The 6008-nt window shown below is 40.0% G+C and overlaps 1 long non-coding RNA gene across 2 annotated transcripts; it reads right to left on the bottom strand.

Moving 5' to 3' along the window:
- Positions 1–656: 656 nt before the first annotated feature.
- LOC119217847 (uncharacterized) lies at positions 657–3962 on the bottom strand. 2 transcript variants are annotated; one of them, XR_005120304.2, is made up of 4 exons: positions 1608–3962; positions 1413–1512; positions 993–1120; positions 657–789 (listed from the first exon to the last, which is right to left on the bottom strand). It is a non-coding gene; the product is annotated as an uncharacterized LOC119217847 (long non-coding RNA). The 2 variants fall into 2 exon arrangements; XR_005120305.2 differs by having other exon boundaries at positions 1413–3962.
- Positions 3963–6008: the final 2046 nt, after the last annotated feature.

The raw sequence follows: 6008 nt of genomic DNA, 5'->3' as shown, positions 1-6008 counted from the left end.
TTCGTCCTCCAAACAGACGACTTCTTTCTCATCCTCCTCCTCCTCTTCCATCACAGGCCACAAGATCTTTTGTATGATTAACTGCAAAACACAAAATAATATTTAAGTGCACTTATATCTAACTAAAAGACATTGCACCTGTAGTTGATATGATGTACTTGTGTTAAAAGGAAAATGGCGCCTTATTGGGACTTTTTCTTATTCCCTGTAACCCCCTGAGTTAGATATGTCCATACAAACGCTGTGTAAATAGGAACATGTTGGCGTTATTTTGTCACTTATTGGGAGCAGTAGGCTAGATGGAGCAGGTTGGGGCCGTCGGACAGAGTTACAACACACGGAGATGAGAAGGGTATGTATGGACTCGTCTAACTGGGGGTTACGGTGAATAAGATTAAGTCCCAATAAGGCGCCGTGTTCCTTGAAGCGGAATTACAACACCGGAGCTGCAGAGACTACAGAGGAGACGATAGGAGAGAGCACAACTATTTCTTACTGTACATATCTATTTAATCACTTTACATATGCACATACTCTGCACTTTTTGCTATTTTTCACTTCTGGTTGGATGTTAAACTGCATTTCGTTGCCTCAGTACTTGTACCCTGTGCAATGACATTAAAGTTGAATCTAATCTATCTTCACTTCACATGAGAACTGAGAGCAGCCTCTGAATTCCTTGGGAAAAATGTGGGAATGATGTCCGCTATCTTTGAGAAGGGGCCAAACCATGGTCTCCTTTAGTCCTTTTCTTAGCTGCTTTACTTGACGGCTTGATCGTGAAATCACCTTCAATGGCAAAACAGCATAAAAAGCAAACATACAACAAACAAAATAAACCTCTACATATAACTCAAGTTTATACAGAGAAAAATGTTTTTCATTTGAGCAATAAATTTAAAGATTCCAACCTTTGCACCCACAGAACAGACATTATTTAGCATAGTATTAAATCTGCAGTTTAAAAAAGGTAAGCGTGCACCATCACTCACAGCATGGAATAGAAGCCGCCCATGCAGCCACTTCCGGTTTGTTTTGGTAACACCCGGTAGGTCCCAGGACAGGGCAAGGTCAAAGACCCCGTTCTCTTCCTCTTTGTCAACTCAGCACTGCCCTCCAGCTAGATGCCAACATATAAGTAATATGAGTGACATGTATGACATTCAACAAAAAAATGTAAATTAAATTACTTTTATATTAGGTTATAATCAAATTGATGCATGCCATTTTGTGACACCACGAGACCGTAATATTGTGCGCAATGTTAAGTGCAATGTCTTCATATTCAAACAGAAGTCTTTTGGCCACAATATAAAGCACTTATGTCACAAAATGTCATGCATCAGTTCAATCATCACCTGATATTACAACAAACTAATCTTAATTTGACAGATAACAACCAAAGTTCTTACCGACTGGATAGTAGTGCGGATTTCAATATCGGGGCAATCCGCAATTTGGATTGTTGTAGTTTCTGGTGATCCCCCACACAACACATGGACTATTGCAGGACTAAGGCCAGATAAACAGGGTCATGACATTAATGGTTTGAGAAAACATCTGAAAGTTTTTTTCAGTTCAGACCTCACAGTAGGCACATATCTTACCTGCCACCAGGAACATGTGACTATCCAGAATGAATGGAGCTGTTGATGGAGTTGCGTGATCTGGTTCTCCATCAAACATCCGTGTGAGGCTCGTGTTCCCGGTACAAAATGCAGTAGGATTTCTACATTTGTAGAAGTGCTGAGCAATAACTTTATGAAAGTCACCATTCCTCAACACAAACCAACATACCTAAATTTATGTGCAATCCAAACTGGAGAAGGGTCATCACCTTTGAGAGGAAGAACCTGTTAAATCTCTCTCCGACAGCTGCATCCCCCTTGGAAAGATGTTACAGGTTTTGAGTAAATTATATGGAAAACAATTTTTTATATTTTCCAACATTGACACAGCAGTACCTTCCAATTTACAATTGAGAGGGCTAGCCCACTCTGTCTTCGGAGCCTTGTAGGTCGAAATTAAAGATCTTTCCTGGTCTTCTGCGGAGTCCCGCAGGTCCATTCTTTCATTCATTTCAGAAAGTAATTTTGACTTAGTATAGTATAGCTTTGCAGCTTTCTCTGCGTCTGGTTCAGACTTCCAATCAACAGTAAAGATACAATTATAACACAAATTGGATTAAAATGCTGAACGGCAGAGAAGTTAATAACTTTCGCATTCTCCCTAGCAGTGAATTTCCTTCACCTAAATCTAACGGCACTTTCACGGCTTCACTGAAGCTACAGGACCAGGACTGCTTCTCTGTGCTAGTTTCACTGATGCTACAAGATGGCTCCTCTGTCCTGCTTGAAGTATTTACTGCTTGCTCACTCTGAGTGTCAACAGAAGAAGCTTCAGCAACACTGGGCAAACAGAAGAGTTTACAGATATTAACACAAATCATCTTAAAGCAACATGGATGTTTATAAGGACATTTGAATATGACTTTGGCATCAATTTAAGTCCCTATTCACCCAATAGCATCTGATAATGGACGCCTTGTTAGACATTTCTGTGTATGTCAATTAAACCTGTGGATAGTATGAGATGAAATAAATCCAGGCAGATGGCAGGGTCTCTGCCGATAGAATTGTGCAAGGTCTTTGGCGATTGGACTCCATCATGACGTACTATCTCCGAAGGCAGGGATAGTGAGGTCCAATTAGCCCAATCCCCCTGGAGTCCAGACACTGATGGAGGTGGTGTAAGGAAGAGCAGCAACCTAATGACGAACCAAGAACAACGCTGATGCCAACTGGAGGTGACTGGGGTGGAGGTGGGTCGCTTCAGCTACACGCTGAAATTACAGCTGACAGCCAGATTGGTTACTAAAATGTGCACACCCCCAATCAGCTGCTAGAGTCATTACAAAGGAGGTGAACAGAGTCAGACTGGTTGTCTTCCTGACTGAACGTGCGCTTAAGCTACATTTAATAGGACAATTGTCCATCCTTGTATTTACCTTCACAAAAGTGCTTGTTTTGCCGCTGACAGATTGATATTGTAAATGTCTGACAAAAAAAGGATCCTACTCTTTAACAGAAATGTCAACCTCCTTAAGAATCCTTTTCATAATGTTGTCAGAGACTTAAAATACTAATCTGAGCATGTCAATGGGAATACAAGCACTTTCGTGAAGGTAAATACAACTGGACCAATGTCAAAGATTGTTGTTCCCATTAGTCACTTAGACACAAACACATAGGAACATAGGGTATAGGTTGGAAAAAAATAGTTACCCTTTAACTCCCCGATAAACCCCACATCAGTTAATCATAGTACTACCTTGAAATGCGATCAGTTTCACTCCAAGTCCAGCAGCTGTTAATTCCAATTTGGCTTGTTCATATAATATATGCTGATCTTATAGAATATGATATTTGCTGTACACAAAACTATCCAACAGTATGTACAGAAGTTAACATAAGCACAACCTTAAACATCTAATTTTATAGATGCAAAATACACATGAATGCAGCAGGAATATTCATCTCGAAATATTAGAATAAGATAACACTAACTGGGAACATTTAAATGTACAAGCAATACATTTAGCTGCCTATTCAACATTAGCTGATGATACTTGCAAACTTTTATTCAAGTAATGTTTTTAATACTTTTTGGAGAATTATCACAGTATAGAATCAGCACCTTTACTTCAGTAATATTGCAGGATCGGAATACTTCTTTCACCACTGCTAGAAAGTTACGTTCATTTCGTGTAACGTTAACATTAGTTTATCTTTGGTTGTGAGATCAGCGTTTGCAACCCACACTGTAACAATGTTATATCAAAACCTAGACTTTCAAACATCAATATGTCATTTATTAATATGTATTTGTGTCTAGATGACATATAAACATATTTTCCTATTCTATTTTGCCTAGAAACGCTTCCAAGGCCCTCGCGTCTCGCGTGAAAAATAGGCGTCGGATTTATTTCTAGCAAAAGTGGATCTGTACCGTTATCGGCCTGAGGGGTTCTAACCCGTTCTGAATAGTCTATATCGTCATACAGACGCAGAGAAAAAACACCCAAAGTTCCTTGATTTAAAAAGGCCGAGTAACGTGACGTTAACCGTGTCTGGGATATCGTTAATATTACTGGGAAACTCCTTAGCGCAAGCTAATAGCATAACGTTATATGAAATTACTTTACTGTTTTTCTGACAGGACCACTTTCACCTGCCGTTAAACTGCTGGGGAAACACAAGCGATCTCTGCGTCACTCGTGAAAATGGCGCTTAACGTTAAGCTACAGTTAATGTTGGCTAGCTAGCTAGTTGAAGTAACGTTAGCTCGCTACGTTAATGATACCACAATGTTTTGGACGTGTTTCTATTCTCTTATTCTAACATACCAGTAGATTTATAATTGAAATGTGTCAACCACACCCACATTTGGACTTAGTACAATACTTCTATACTCAGGGCTGGACTGGGACAAAAAAAAAGGCCCTGGCATTTTTGCTCAGACCGGCCCACCACAATCGGTCGGACACAACCACCAACCAGTACACTATCCTTGCAGTCCCTGTAGATCTGCATATCTACTGTTCCGTTCCCAAAAACCCATACAAAGCTGAGAACTACTGTAAGTGCCATGGACCAGTTATCAATTGCAAGTATAGGTTACTTTGTTTTAAAGGGATAGTTCACCCAAAAATGAAAATTGTGTCATCATTTACTCACCATCAAGTTGTTTAAAACCTGTATGATTTTTTTATTCTGCTAAGCACAAAGAAAGATATTTGAAAGAATGTTGGTAATCAGACAGTTGATGGACCCCACTGACTTCCATAGTAGGAAAAAAAAAATACTATGGAAGTCAATGGGGTCCATCAACTGTCTGATTATGACACCAAACAACATTTACCTCTATTTGTTGAGATAAAAAAAACATATACAAACAAATTACTCACACAAAACGTCCTGATAGTATATACAATTTAGAGTATTCACTTGCCGTAATATTGCATATTAATGATATTGGAAATTCAGAAGAAACAATAGAAAATATCTAGTTAGTTGAATATACAGCTTTCAAAATGCAAAGTGGGTTTTTAACCCCCAAATAACATACGTTAGCTACCCCTCCTAAAGTGTAACTCGTTGTGGGCGAGTAATAATTAAAATAATCAAATGGCATCATTTAAGTTTCTTTCTAGAGAAGAAGGGGCCGTTATGAGTTTTAAATGTTTACATTAGAATATCCCAAGTTGCAATTGAATAAGTGAACTCTCAACTCTGCTAGCTACAAAAACAGTGCAAAATAGCTTATTCTGTGTTATTTGACTTTAGCTAACTGAGTGGCCATTGCAGTAACTTTTAAGTGACAATTTGACAAATGACAACCGGACACTCAGACTTTATAATAGCAACAACCGACAACGATTATGTTTGTTGCCTTATTATAATATTCATTACATGAGTTAACAGTTAAATCGTCATCACCTTCGTTGTGGCCCAGCCAGGCCCACACACACTGTCCTCATGCACCGCCCTGATTAACACTCCCTCCCTGTTCATGTAGCTACCTGCTTGCTTACCGTTTCAATGACACTCTCCTGCTCACTCTGCCCCTCCTGGACTTCACTGTCACACTGACACCTGCTGCACCTTCTCCTCTGCTGCCTGCGAGCCGCAAGCAGCGCTATCGCTATGGCTAGTCACCTCTCCTCCTCCATGTGCTATGTTCACCTAATGTTTCTGTAGGGTTGCCAACAATGGCGATTCTGGGGGGCCGTGGCCACCCCCGAAAGCTCATTGGCCACCCCTGTGGCCACCCCAGATCTGATAGGTAGTTGGTCAAGTTCGTCAACACAAGAAACAAGAGAAATGCTGTCAATCAATGATGACAGCTGAACAACTGATTTAGGGCCAGTTTTACATTTTTAACTAACACAGTAATGGTCGTACTGAAGCTGTGAGAGCTGATTTCTGTTCATCGGACGTTTGGCCATG

The sequence above is a fragment of the Pungitius pungitius genome, chromosome 9 (genome assembly GCF_949316345.1).
Source record: "Pungitius pungitius chromosome 9, fPunPun2.1, whole genome shotgun sequence".
Lineage (NCBI taxonomy): Eukaryota > Metazoa > Chordata > Actinopteri > Perciformes > Gasterosteidae > Pungitius > Pungitius pungitius.
Note: the sequence above shows the minus strand (reverse complement) of the source record. Positions and strands in the feature narration are given on the sequence as shown.